Source organism: Nomia melanderi, chromosome 8, assembly GCF_051020985.1.
Source record: "Nomia melanderi isolate GNS246 chromosome 8, iyNomMela1, whole genome shotgun sequence".
In the NCBI taxonomy this organism is placed as follows: Eukaryota; Metazoa; Arthropoda; class Insecta; order Hymenoptera; family Halictidae; genus Nomia; species Nomia melanderi.
In genome coordinates this window covers 11,593,974-11,609,448 of record NC_135006.1, presented here as the reverse complement: position 1 = coordinate 11,609,448, position 15,475 = coordinate 11,593,974, and the positions used below count along the sequence as shown (strand labels likewise).

General features: G+C 43.7%; 1 long non-coding RNA gene across 1 annotated transcript in view; it reads right to left on the bottom strand.

Annotated features, from left to right (window-relative positions):
• Positions 1-1,049: 1,049 nt before the first annotated feature.
• Positions 1,050-15,475, bottom strand: part of LOC143174790 (uncharacterized) — a 70,423-nt gene continuing 55,997 nt past the window's right edge. The window contains exons 3-4 of the long non-coding RNA XR_012999142.1: positions 8,473-8,602; positions 1,050-1,159 (exon numbers count right to left, since the gene is read on the bottom strand). This is a non-coding gene — a long non-coding RNA (uncharacterized LOC143174790). The remainder of the gene's footprint in view (positions 1,160-8,472; positions 8,603-15,475) is intronic.

Below are 15,475 nucleotides of genomic sequence, written 5' to 3'. Positions count from 1 at the left end.
TTGCGAGTATGGCTAGTTCTTACAATTATTAACGGTTCGACTGTTAAGTAAACATTCACGGAAACTCGTATGCGGTCGAGACAGTGTTCTTAACACTAGAACTACCAGATGGGTCAAAACGACCTATTCCTGATTCCTTCTTCTACAATTATTGGAAAAGTAGAGATTCTACGAAAGATTATTAACGAAACTAATTCAGTAATAGCAAAACTGAGATACACAATTAATTGAAATCTTAATAGCCGCACGTATCTGGTTTTTATACATCGGTAAAAGTCAATTTAAGTGATCAGTACTTCTAGTATTAATAAAGCGGAAACTAAGTCAGGATTCTTCGGTCGATTGTTCTACTGTCTTCCTCAGATCTCATACATCCAGCAAAATTCCATACTTTACCAGGAATATGAATGTTTATGTAACAAAATAGCGGCAGTCGTGTTAACGCTATAAAGATGGCACTTTAGCACGTTGAGTGACACGGTGGTCACCGATGACCGGAATTTCCAAATTGCCGAAGAACAATAAACAGCTTGATTTTAAATAAAAATATTTAGTAACACAAGTAGCTAGATCATAGCGTAATATGGCTAGTGTAATACTAAATTATTTGTTATCAAAGAATAAAAATTACTATTCAAAACGCTAGATATTCTCGTGGCAGTCAACGTGTTAGAACAATAAAAGTAATTTCAAACTGCAGCAAATCTACCCGCATACTTCTCAGAAGAAATTTTAAACAAGTTACCAGAAATGCTCGATGGTTTCAAGTGTTAAGCGTCCAGACGTTTGCATTGACGTGACAGTCGTCAGGATCGATGCTCTTCCCTTTCTCCTCAATCCTCCTGAACCCTTTCTTCTGGGCGTCCACCGTTCGCCGGGTCCTCTCCATTCAATGGACCCGCTGCCCTCTTCTCCTCCACGGGGTCTTACGGTGGTACTCACGCAAAACGCCGCCACGTGACGAGCATCCGGATCGTCCGATGACCGATGAAGATTCCACCGTGCTCCGGACAGGATCGACGAGTAATTGCTTCGGTGCAGCACCGAAGGGGACGCGGCGCGCGGTGCATTGGCCCACGCAAATCTGGTCTTTGTCCTTCCCGGAGAGGCCACCGGGACGCGTCCTGGCGTTCCCGGGAGCTGCGAACCTGGAATCAGGCTGTTCGCCGGCGAGGTATTGACTTCGGGGATCGGGAACAGTTACGATGTCGGTTTTCGACGCTGAAACGATCGGACTTGTTAATCCTTTGCGAACGAACGTCGAGATTGTGGCGAGATGTCCATATTTGCAACAGTCGCAAACAAATGATTTAATTGCTAACACAGCAGATCAGTATACAGTTTCCGTTTTTCAATTATCTAAGCAAACGATGTATAGTTTAGCTTCATCTGCTGACGGTTTTCTATATTTCAAAGGATCTTCGTCTGTAAAGGATTAACTTTGAAGATAAAGAATTTGAAGAATATTTGTATAAAAAGTTGAATAATATTTCAGTTGAGGTTCGAAGAAAGGTTAAATGGGTTTAAAGGAAATTTGAATGGATGAGTTAAAGGAGATTTAAGTAGAAGTTTTGTAGAAAATTTGAGTGAAAGATTTGAAGGAAATTTAAACAGAAGATGTAGAGGAAATTACAATGAAAGGTTTGAACAGAACGTAAGTGAAAGGTTCGGATAACAGATAACTTATTGTACCTTTAATTTTCAAATTTGTCTCTTTTCTGGATTAAGTTGACAGCGAGTTGGTAACGATAAGTGCAACACATCGTACCTGTGAAATGCGATGGAAGCTGAAAGTAATTTTCAAGAACTGAATTCCCTCGATTCGTGAAATGGTCGTGACAAATATGTGATATCGATTCGAGCGAGTTCGTTCCATTATAAAAATCCAGTTTCAACAGTTATTTTATACTGGCTCGACAACGTTTACTGCGTACACTCATCGTTACCCTTGGTCGAAAGGTAGAAAGTTATTAAAAAATTCAATTCTACGGTTCTCTGAATATTTCCTGGCTCGCGTTCTTTAATAAATTAATGATGGGACTCGGTGTTTTAATCTGAACAAGGAAGTGTAAACAGATTTTACTGCTTGGCAATCTCTACGCCTCACCGTTTGCGGTTTAACGCGTTTCTCTTATTTCACATCCGGCAATCGGTGGTACTTGTTCAAATACTTCGAACGTGTGCACACTCAGCCGGTTGGCGAAGAGTCTGCCTACAGTAAATGTTACATTTAACATCATTTATTACCTTACTTTCTCTCCCCGGCGAAATATCGCGCGTACACAATAATTTCCTTGTCTCCCACCGAAAACACCGAAACCATTCGAGTACCATACAAAATCCGTATCTCGCGTCCGAACGAAACGAAAAACGCACTTGTGCCATAAAGAATGAAATTCACTTCCAATGTAAAATACAGGATGCATACCGAGGAAACCGAAAATTAAACCAATAACCTCAAAAAGTCGTTGAGCTGCAAGCTCCGTTCGTATTTCCCTAATACAGAATCACAATTATCGAACGATTTCCACATCGTGTTTCGTCGTAATTATGAAATCGACATTTCAATGTTAAAAGTCTTAAAGTCATTCGATGTAATCAACACGGAACGTGTTCCTCGGGACGTCGCAAGCCGGATTTGCATATTTCCGGCGTAACTTCATGATCATCCTACGTAATAATGGACAAACTCGATGATATACGAAAAGAAAGGTGGATTAAATACAGTGCATCGCGTGGCCTCTGATCTACACGAAAAAGCCCGGTTATTAATGCCAACTCTGAAGCCTCTCCTCTCAAACCGAGCTCGAGGCGGCGAAGCGTGCTCACCGGAGCTGCTCGCCGATTAGCTCGACTCTACAGGGCCCCTGGTTTGCCGCAGGGGGGCCATCATTGCGGGGGCGTATCGACGAAGGTGAGACGAACCCTATGCAATTTGTAACTTTAATATTATATTCGTGGCCCTCCCGAGTGTTCGTCCACACTTAAACCGTCGCGCATTACAATTAACATTCCACGGGAACTCCTTGATTGTATCATTATCGCCGCGGCGCACATGCGTGCACGCGTGCACAACCTTTACGCTTTCCTTTGTCGATCGTGTTCTCGTTACATCGAAAATTGACCGTTTCTTGGCTGGTTTTATTCCTTTCACAAGATAACATCTGTTGTTTCAATGAATGGAAGATAAACGAAGGTTTCGTAATATATACTCAGCTGAATTTTAGTGTTAACTTGTACCATTATCGTAGGAATTATTAGTTAACGCGTTGACTGCCACGGAAAACTTCAGCGTTTTGTGTATCACTTATTCTTTTGTGGCGAAAATAAAGGGACAATTATCAATTATTTGATACACAATTATTAGGTTACACTACGATCTAGTTATTCACGTTATTGAACATTTTCATTCGACGCCAGTTATCTTACGAGTTGTACTTGTTTTCAAGTAATTTGGAAGCTCCGGTCATCATTAACGTGTTAACCTAATATTCTAGGTTAACATTCAATGTCTAATCTTGGAGTGCTATCTATAAAAAAGGAGACTCTACGTCACTCGAATTAATCGAAGGTCCTATTTAAAGTTCTCGAAAATTTGGTGCGTCAGAAGCTTCCATAATGCACGTCCAAGTCCATTCTCTAAAATTGAGTAACGCCCTTCACAGATTAACACTAGAACTACCAAACAATCAAGTCGACATTCCAAAATTTCTCTATAGCAACCCCAACAGTGCATCCACCAAGACTTCGATCACTCACAGCTCAGTTCGCACAGTGCTAAAACAATTTCTTTAGAAACTTCTTAGAGAAGCATCTATTATCTGTTCAATAATTGTAAAACAATTTAGAAATCAGTCATGTTAATCCATCTGTCAGTTCCAGTGTTAAACTAGTTTCCGTTCGATTCCAGTTTCCACGTGGCGTAAACGCTCGTAATCGTGTACACATCCGCGGTTCAACTTATTAGCGCATCGAGATTAACGAACGATGACGATAGGTTGATTTCCAAAGGAATTTCTCGCGTTATCAGTCCCAACGTTCCAACGGTCACCTGGTTTCGATAAAACCTGGGGGAAAGTTAACGCCGAAATTCCGGCAGTGAGGTTAAAGCAGAACTTTCCATACAGAGATTCCTCGGAGAAGAAGAAGAACAAAAGATTAAAAGGAAAAAGAAGGAAAAAACAAAAGGAGAGCGACGAATTCGACGTCTAAACCGACCAGCGAAGAAAGATTCGAGAGCCGCGACGGGGATGCACGGTTGGGACTTTTGTTAGTCAAATTGTGGGCCGATCGACGATAGCGGAACCGTGGATGGTACGGCACGAGGAATGTTAATTAGTTAATTAAAACGTCCTGGTCCGTTTCCACCTCGGGATATATTTAGATAAGGGTAGCGATGTGTCCTATATACAGCGGAGTTTTTCGGACCCGTGGGGAACCGGCCGCGTTCGACCTCGAGATAAGTACAAGATAGACTGACTGGTTCCCCGAAGACGCGTGCATTTAGAAACCGCTACGAGTAATTAGATTATTCCGTCCGGCGTGAAACGGGCGACGATCGATCGGTTCGCCGCGAAAATCGCTCGGCCACGATAACGTTCGGCGTCTCGGCTCAACGATGATTCGACAGCGGATATTTATGCGCGCGATAAAAGTTTGCTGATGCAAATTCGAGCGACAGGGGTTGAACCGATTTCTTCCATTAGGGATGCCGATAAGATGAGATGGAATAATTGTTTCTTTTATCTTTGAACCGCGTGCATTCGTGCTTTATCGTGAACGCATAGAATCTGTTGGTAATCATAATTAGACTAGAAATTTTAGTGTCTACAGTTAGACTCCCGGGGTGGAGTTAAGATTTGTTTGGCGAACAATGTGGAGAGGAATGGAATTATACTTTAGCTTCTATTTTACTTCGTTCCTATTGTTTCCAAAGGAATATGGAAACTCGTGAAAATATAGTTGGTATTGTTTAGATTTTGGAAACATTCGTGGGTCGCTTTCAGTTTAGTTATTAAAGACACGCGCGATGGATACCGAATAATGGATCGTATGCATAAAAAGAAACAAATGTTTATATTTTGCTTATATTAACCCCTTGCCTTACAATCACGTGTGAGATTCCTGAAGGTTTCAAACAGAATTTAACGAACATGAGTATTACCGAGTATTTTTAAATTGAAATTCAATATTACTCTTCTGTTATACTCTACAGCAAACGTGGGTATAGAATACGCGCAGAATGGTTCTCTTTTTGCAAAATATTATTAACGATGTTGTTGCATCGTACAATTGAGAAACAAGTCACAGGGCAACGGGTTAAGTTAGTGTCCCGTCGATAGAGGATAGATCGAGGCGAACAAATGAAATCGGATTGCAAGGAAAACGGGAAACGGGGCGGGAAGAAAAAGGAGGAAGCATTACGGTTATTATCCAACGCGTGAGAATTAAAAGATTCCCGCGGGGTTAATTCCCCGAGATGGCGAGCCAACCGGAGCGTTTCATCGTTCCTAATCCCGTGGCCTGTAATCCGGTTACTCGAACGCATTAGCCTTTCGGCCTCCTACGAGTGTCAAGGTGTGACAGGTGAAAGGACGGCCCGGGAAAAGGTCTTTACGACTTTCGCTGGGCACCGTGCCCGCACGGAGAGAATAAAAGGCACACGGGATTCCCTTGATGGAAAGTGCTCCTGCTCCCTTTCGACCGATGCCCGAGACATTTCGAGAATATCGGAACAGAGCTGACTCTTAACCCCTTGCTCTACAACGAGTTAGGCTCGTGGTGAAGATTTTCAACATGATTCGACAAATATATGTATTACTCAGTTCATTCGAATTCGAGGTAAACATTATTCCTCTGCAATCAAATATTATACTTAAAAGGAAATACAGGCGTAACATATGCTTAGAATTTTTCTCCTTTTCCAATAAATTATTAATGACAGCAGCCGTATCGACCAGAGTTGAGAAATATATCATAGGCCAAGAGGTTAACCCGTTAACTTATGATTTATTTCTTAACCCTTTGAGTGGAAGTGACGAGTCTCGCTGGTATGTGCCATATCATAACCGAATAATTGTCTAGTTTTCATAAGTAACTTCCATTGAACTTATAATACTATAGTTTCCTTTATAATTGTATCTATAAAATTGCAACAGAACTGAAAAGTAATAATTGACTAGCAAACGAAACAGTTTGGATGCTTATTCTATGTCGACGTTTACTCTAGAGGTTAACGAGTGATAATAGAAAAGTATTATCTAAACTATATTTAATAGAAAGTAAATGACACTTAGGTTTCTCAAATTCAGTTTAAAATTTTCGTTACGTGTCTGATAGGATGGTGTAGATCAAGAGGTTACTGACTATGGCTGAAATTTCATCCCACTTGATTTTTACTTTGGCTCTTTACATTGGAGCAACTCTTAGTCGTCACTTTTAACGCAGCATGAAGTTTGATGTTCAATATTAAATTTTGTTTAATCAACCTTTGCAATGTTTGTATTGCACAAGAGAAACGAAATGCGAATGATCTATAGACACATAATTTTTCGTTTGTCTAAAATTAATAGCTAGAGAAGATATTTTCTTTTGCGGAATGCTGATTAAGTATTTCAGTATTCTTATCAATTGAAAAATTGATCAACCGAAGAATAACACTTCTAAAAATGCTGATATTCAGTTAGTAATATTCTGTGGATGAAAACAGCCCGCGATTCGTCGGTAGCGTGAGAATAGTAAGAATTCGAGTTAAGAACGTTTCTCGTAGGAATGGATTCCCGATAAAAATTTTATTGAACTACGACGAAACTTTCGTTTTCGTATCGGAACACATGATCATTTAACGATCGTCGAACTGGAGGGATCGGTGGAGCGGCGAGATGTAAAAGGGATATGTCCGAACGTCGATATTCCCATTTCCGAGAGCTGGTAGCTGAACTCAGTCTTGAATAGCCAGCAAGAACCCTCGGGGGTTTTCTAGACGCTCCTTTTAGTCGGCTCTGATCCGTGACGAAATATTAATTGACACAAAAAGTAGTGGCGCACCGGTCGTCTTACGAAACCGTTCTCTCTTTCTCTTTCTCATTATCGTACGTCAATTTTCTATGGGCCACCGACGCATGTATTAATTCGTATTAAATCCTCGGTCGCCCAAGGAACGGTCCGGTGCCATTAGTACCGCACTATTATTAATTTTTAGTCCTGTAATTGATACCATTAACAGAAGCCTCCAAAAAAAAGAACGAGGAAAAAACCGCCCGAAAAAAATGAATTGACCGCTTTATCTGCGGTAATCGTGTTACTGCTTGGTAACAAGATACGTAATGAGTTCAACATCAACGTTTTTCTGCTCGACCGGGAGTTTTCATCGCGATCCAATCTCAAACGTGATTAACGGACTACGGAGTTTATACGCTCGTGACAAATTTTAGAAGAATTTAAGAACGACGTTAATTTGTTTTCAACTTATTAAGATTCTTAAGGGGTGAAACATAAGTTTCCGCTTAACTGTCGTCGAAACGGCCCATTCACGGTTCGTAGTCCTACAGGTATTGAGACCGCGAAGGTGCTTTTGTGTGCAATTATTGAATAAATTTATTTATCGGGGTATATATTGTGCAACCACGTCCGCAAAAAACCTCGATAAACGGGCTCTTGTAATTTCAATAAGACGTTACGAGCCGGTCACTTTAATGCATAACGTTGCAGAAAATTCTAATTTCGCATAAAGATCCAGATAACACCGCCACGACGAATATAAATTAGTACGCGAACAAACAATTAACTATTCTCTACTAAAACTAATCGTTTTCTTCAAAAAAAGACTACGATATCGTTCCTTATGATGACACGCCATGTTGTCGCACAAAAAGGCGGGAAGACGCGCTCGATTCAAAATCGCTCACTGGTTACACGAAATTCAATACTTAACCAGATCAACCGAGAAAGAAAAAGAACCACTTGAAACAAACATAATCCCAAGCAGAAGGTAATGAAACCTCGAATTCCATCTAAGAAGTTGTAATTAGGGTTTCAATTTGTCGGCTGGTCTTCGGTCCTAAAGGCCAGAACAACGCGTAGATTTAAAACGCGTCAAAGGGAATTAGCCCCGACTCGATACACACATCATTCGAAAATATTGCCCGGAAATTACATCAACGCTTAGGGCTGCGCGAGCAGGGAAAAGGGTTACGTGTTGCGGAGCCGCAGGTGGATGGGAAAACGAGAACACGGGCGAGAGTGCAGTAAAATTATATGGCACCTTCTTTGTCCTTTCACGAATTTACGCAGCGTTTTTACGGCCCCGGATGCTCCTCATAAATCGGCCATGCCCGTATAATGTTCCCTTGCAAGGGCCTATGCACACTAGCGGCGCGATTCGCTAGCGAATTTACATACATTTACCACATACATAAAGCAAATTTCATCTTATACAACATACGCAATTAAAAAAAAGTGGAATATACATACATTTGTCATTCTTATTGCGAACCGTTGCGATCGCGCAGCGCAGTTGTGACCATTGGACGTAGGATCATTGCCACGCCGTTTTGTTAATCGCGTGGGATCACAGCGGGCTCGCCAGCGACGCGTAAGAGACCTATAAGGATAATATTTCATTTGAATCCACAAGAATTGAGTAATATCTATTTGTTAAAGTCTATGTCGAATTCACCACGGGTCTTTAAGTATAAAGTAACTTTCCTAGCCAGTAAAATAAACAATTCTTAATTTAGTGCTTGTAAAGTTTAAAGAATCTCATTGAGTGTCTGAACTCGATCGCGAAAGATCGTATCCATCTGAACGAAGAAACTCGGTCAAAGAATCATCGCCGAACAAAGACACGAAGATGAAGCGACGTTCGGCGGGGAAAACGTTAACCGGTTGGAAAGAAGGTCCCGCGGTTATATTGTTAGCGTGATCGCCGGGTATTTATGGGCCGATAATGGGTTATATTATTATTCACGCATAATTAGCTGGATTGTCCGGGCGTGCGAGCGGCCGAGTACCGCACGTAGCGGCGCGAACGCGCAACCGCTCTCTCACACGTTCGCAGAACGTCCTCGGGGCTTAATGAGCCGGCAAAAATCACCACTTCGGCGGGATTATTTCGCGCGAGGAATCCCGTTGATCTTAATCGATGCGCCGCGCTGACCGGGCGTCACGGTGAGTTTACACGGGGCCGCGGATTTAATCGTCCTCGGAAATCCCCCACGAGAAAGGTAGATTTTAATCGAGTTCTTGCTATAAACCCTGGGGCCCCGAACGAACGTTCCGCGGACACGTTCGTTCGTTCGGGGGATTCCAGTTTTTCCGCAGCGTGAGCTTAAACCGATCGTTAGGTGAGCCTCGATCTCTAGCGATTCGCGAACGATTCTCGCTGGATTCGCTGCTTTGGCAAACATTTCGGATCCATCGGTAGGTCCTCAACCCGTCATCCTACGATATATTTTTTGACACTCAGGCGACCGTCTAAAAAGAACTGTAACTATAACCTTTCTTATTCGTTCTGATCGAACTCGTTCAACTGATTTTGTTAAACTTTGTTTTATAAAGGCAAGAGAGCTATTTGATGAATTGCAAGTGATACCGGTTCAAGGCGTACGAAATGACAAAAGAAAGAGTAAACAGAAAAGCTAATACGTTGCTAAGTGAAAAGTATATCTCCCTATTCGGTTGGCTAAGCGTTAACATATTCGCGACCGGTTTTTTCGCTTTTTCAATTGCCGGTAGAAATGAAGTAAACCTTAAATTTCTGACGATAAAACTAGGATAAGAAGTAGGAAATTTGCTTTGGAATATTAATTCCCGTCGCAAGTCTAACAGGATATTGTAACTCAAGGGGTGTGTCGGTCATCGATGCTGCATAATATAAATACTGAGAAATGATGCTTTAATATTTCATATTCGAAACTTAAAATGATAAGATTATAGATGTCAGGATCAAGCATTTCTCTATCCATGCTTTCCAGATACCGAAACAGCTTCATCTTCGCGTATACATCTCTTACTTTCAAAAGCTGATCGCCATTGATTAAATACAAAGAGAACAGTGGAGAGCCTGAAAATAGCAGTAATCCACAAAATTGATAACGATACGTAGTACTAAAGCCAGAGGACCATGTTAATCAACAGACCACAATCAACAGTTTCAAGAATCGAAGCTCGATACACGATGACTGTTATCAATTCCTGGACGAACTGAACGGTCGCGATTTCTCGCGGAAATTCCAACCGCGCGCCGTTCCCCCGCGGCGGGCAGGTAAATAATTCCACGTACCCGGTAGTATCATTCGCCATTTTTAATTGCCGCGGAGGATGTCGTTCCTCCGGCACCGCTGTGTACCTGTGCTAACGACATCGTCCGGATCTAATAATCTTCGAGATGAACGCCGCTCGGTCCGCGGTGGCCAGCGAGCGAGTGGAGCGGCCGTGCTTCATTACACAACGCATCGGTTGAAAATAACGAGCCCGGTGTGTGTTTCCACGGTGCGCTCCGTCTGCAACGAACGCGGACGTCCAAGGCCAGGAACAGCCTTACCGCATTCAAGGATACACCATCCTCTTTACGTGAGTTTAAACTTCTGCTCAGGTGCATTAAATCGGCGCCGCGCCGCGGAGAGGCGGCCTGTACGTACAAGCGAGCCCCAACGTACTCGCGCCGCGACGCGCTGCGCTATGGGGCATTCGCCTTTCAAACGCGGTGAAAAACGTTTTACGAATCAAGTTGCGTGTAAGGTTCGGTTAGTAAAACTCGATTTTTTTGGGAAGTGTACTTTTTAGTGTAGATGAAAATTGAGTGTTACTATTCATAATTGTAGTAGTAATTTTAATTCAGCGTTGCTCGCGGCGCGTCACGCAGAGTTCGCATCGGAATTTGTTATGTCAGGATTTATTTAGTAGAGTTCAGTGCTGTTTTTGGTAGCATTGGAAAGAGCAAGCCGCGCTTTAATATAGAGTAGAAACTGGTTGCTACTAGGTGCAGTTGTGGTAGTCACTGGAATTTCTGTTTGGTGCAAATACCAATTGCTGGGCCAATAGTTGCAGATAATAGCATATGATTCTTGTTGAGTATTAAATAGTAGGTCCTTCCTTACCCATCAATATCGAGAACAACTCTGAACTCCACTAAATGTATCTCAGAATTAAGAAAGTCCGCGTCCATTAAGAAATGCAGGTATCACAGTTGATGGCAATGGCACTTCATTCTTAAGTTTTCCCCTTTTCATCGATACCGAAGATAACTCTGAACCCCGGGTGCTCCGGGTGTGCACCGGAACAATAATTATAGATACCTATGACAGGCTCGCAGATGAGAACCGCTGTTTAAGACTTTTACGATCTCTTACATCAAGGAAGTTCGTTACAGAGGAGAGCAGCGGATGAAAATCTAGATGCAGCGCCGAGAATCGTACCCGATGAACGTTCTTAACCTTTAACTCCCGAGTCCGCCAAGCTCGCGGTGCTATTTGAATTCCGGCGGGAGCGTCGCGCGCGACGTTCGGAAAGCCGAACGAAATGCCATCCCGTGCGCGTTCCGCGGTCTCTACCCCGTAAATCCCTGGGAAAACCGAGACGAAATCGAACGAGGCCGTTCTGTCGTAATCGATGCGCGAGAAAGAGCTCCACAGCTGGTGCTTTTACTCGAGTATATCAGATATCCGGGTACTCGAGTAAATACTCATGAAATGTCCAAGTAACTGGGTACCCGAGCAAATGTCCACGAGATGCCTGAATATCTAGGTACCTGAATGAATAGTCAGGATGTGCCTGAATATCCAGGTGCCTGAATGAATATCCAGGACATGCCTGAATATTCAGGTACCTGAGCGAATAGTCAGGATGTGCCCGAATATCCAGGTGCCTGAATGAATATCCAGGACATGCCTGAATATTCAGGTACCTGAGTGAATAGTACCCGAGCGAATGTGCTCAGGTACCTTTGTAAATGTCCACGTGGCAGCTGTACATTCAGATACCTAGGAAAATGCCCATGAGATGCTCGATTACCTAGGTACCTGAGTATTTCATTACATCTTATAACTATCTCTAAAGCTATTGCTACCCAACCTGTCGAGTACTCGGTTGTTCAGAAGGCTATTTACCCGGATATACAAAACATCATCGAATATGTTTTATTCGATAGTTTACTCGTGTTACCTTGACATTACCTTGATATTTATATTTCTGTATGGAATGATGAAAATACTATTATTTTAAAACTGAATCTGAGGGTCAAGTAGTAATGGTACTTGCACCATTTGTTGGACCTTATCAGATACTCGGGTACTCGGGTAATTCTGCTCTGCACGAGTATCTCACGAGTAATCCGGGTATTTCATAAGCTGCAGCACTATGGAGCACGCGGTCGCGCTATAAAGCTCCATCACGATCCCGTTCCGCGTCCCACGGAACGCTTTAGAACGCTGCCTGCGTGCGCGTCCATTCATTTTCGTATTCCTCTCGCGACACGTTCGATCTGTTTATCCGGGTCACCGTTACGTGCCCGTTTCTTCGCGTTTACTTAACGACCTTGCGGAAACATCCCGCCGTTGTTCGCATCACTCCGAGTAAACGCGTGGGATGATCAGTCGAACGAATTCTTGATTGGCCGAGCAACTTCGCGACAGTTTGGACAATGATTATCGAGTCGCGTAGACATTCTTTACGAGAAACGAAGGGAATTTGCAAACTATAAGTGGAAACGATGAGTAAACGAAGATGGCCAGTGTCGTCTTCTCATTTCCATCAGTGGGAAGTCCTCCAACCTGCGACGGAATTCTTTGCCTCGTTCTCTGTTCGCAGTGAACTTTCTCCTGCCTATTTAGTCGAACACTTTATCCCTCCATAATCGCACAAAACAATAAAACAATCCTCCGCGTCGTTCGCCGCACCACGCGTTATTGGATCACCCGAAAACTCAACGTCGAATACCAAACTGCCCGATCCCTCCCGGTGAAACTGAAGATCAACCGAGAATCGCCCCTCGGCCGCGAACAATTAATAGACCCTCCAACTGAAAATTAACCGACATGCCTACCTGTTCGCGAGTGGGTCCGGAAACGCGCTCAAAGGGAAGCCGAGCATCGATCGTCTCGTCCGCGGCGACGCGCGGCATTAATCTCGCCGGCGTTTAGCGGGAGTACCGAGTCGAAGGATCCTCTCGGCGTGTAGGAGAGAAGATGGAAGCGAAGACGATGAACCAAGAAGATAGAGAGACCGCGAGAGAATGCGACTTGGAGCGAGGGAGACGGAGGAGAAAAACGGAGAAAGATACAAACGATAGAAGGCAAGAGGGAGAAAAAGAGAGAGGTAGAGGGAGAGAGAAAGAGTGAAGTGGTGGGACAAAAAGGGGATCGAGCCCCGAGTAAGCGAGGTAGCGTGCCCCGGGGGCCCGTCGAGCACGTTGGGGCCCGATGTAAACGGGGTCGTCGGTTGCACAGCGCCACCAGCGTCGGCTGCGAGGGACAACAGCGCAACACCAGTGGTCTAGGACAGGGCTTCTCAAAGTGTGGGTCGCGACCCTGTGCATGGCCGCCTAACGAAATTTTCGGGTCACTGGTATGTGGCGAAACTACGGAACTGGACACGCAACTTTAACATTCATTCGAAACCAGTTTGGCTAAAGCTAGTTGACATTGTACTATGTCTAGGAGCTTCGTTATGATTCATCAGCAAATGTTTCAACCCCTTGTCCTGCAATATCGTGTCAGACTCTCGGCGAAAGATAGAATTTCAATAAAGTAAATGTCACTCCACTCTTTTAAATTAAATCTCGTTTCCTATTAACAATCATGGTGTTTCAAAATAGAAGTAGACACAGGATGAACGTGGAATGTCTACTTTACCCCGTACCAAAGGTGAACAAGTCACTAAATATTTCATTTTCTGATGAGATAAAGACGATATTTTGTGAAACTAACTTGAAGAGAAATTATACATACATCGAGGAACAAATCTATTTTATCTCAATATTTTTTAAATTGATGAGTTATACAAGGTATAATATTAAATATCAAACTTTCTAGTTTTACTGTATGAAGTCTGGTGGTGAGTGAGTCACCTCTCGAGGGCAAAAGGTTAACCCTTCGGAGGAACGTCATTCTTGAGACATCAAACTTTCATATTCGAGGTGTGGAGGTAACAACACAATGTAAATATTCCCATAACAAAAGACCGATGCACAGCACCCTTTCTTTACCATATACAATTTCAGCGTATCTAACTTTCTCTGCCGAAGATTTAGAATATCTCAAGAAATCCTCTTCCGCAAAGAGATTCACTCGTTCAACGTTTATCATTTTCGATTGACGCAATATATCTAATATCCCATTTCTAAATCTCCAACTCCCAAGATCTAAACCTCGCGTCGTATCTCCCAGGAACAACAGAATCGACCACACGACAAACGTCGGTATCCGATAATACTTCTCTCGGGTGAAGGGGGTCGCTAAGCGTGAAAGTTTGAGAAGCCCTGGTCTAGGAAACCTGCCGGACACTCCGTAGTCCCTCGGCGGCTTTATGAATGCCCGGCTCCTCGGTGTTGCGCGGCGTTTACGCCGGTAGCTTCGGGCGCTTATAAATAAAGCTACGGATAGACGGGAAGGGAGAGGAACGTGTAGGTTATAAGTCGAAGGGAAGAGGGACGAAGATGGATGGAAAGCTGGTGGGGGACGAGGAAAGTCGCGGCAGCCGCGGATGGAAAGGCGCGGACGCGCTGGCAGGACGGAGAAAGAGGGATTATCGGTCGGTGCGTGCGGCGAGCGTAGATTCAATTATTCCGCGATTACAACGCGACCGGCGACTGCCAGCTTGCGCTCTCGCTCGCTTGCCCGCTCGCTTGCCTGACCGGCTGACTGAGCTGACTGGTCCGGCTCCATCACCGCGCGGCTAGGGCCCACTGTGTGTAAACGCGGCGCGCGTTGTCAGCGTCGCAGTTTGTTATACCGGCCTATCGGCTTAACTGGGACGTTGTTGCCGATGGACACCGCGGGGAGGGTGGGTGGGGGAGAGGAGGGTTGTGGCAGCAGCGGCTGGCAATAGTTGCTCGTTTCGTGAGAATATGCGAGTTATTACGATTTAAGGCTGCTGCTACACGCGCACTTCTGGTTTACGGTGACTGCTGGCTCAAGTGATCTCGATACGGGTACATATGTATTATGGAGTTGATGTCACGTGATTCGGAGTCTCGGTGAATCTCGGGCGTGAGAATGATTCGAGTCTTTTGAGTTGCGAGGGCTTTCGTGGGAATGAGTTTCTGGGTTTTGACTTCAAGATGGGAGTGGAATGAGGAGCTGAAAATTCCTTCGTGAGGTACTCGAAGCTTTCGAGTAGTCATAATATTGGCGGATGTATGGAACAGAAATTTGTGGATAAATATGATTATGCGAGTGACAAAGGAATGTTGAAATTATTGATAATCGATGATCGTGTCGATAATATTAACCATATTTAATATGTAACTATCTAATTA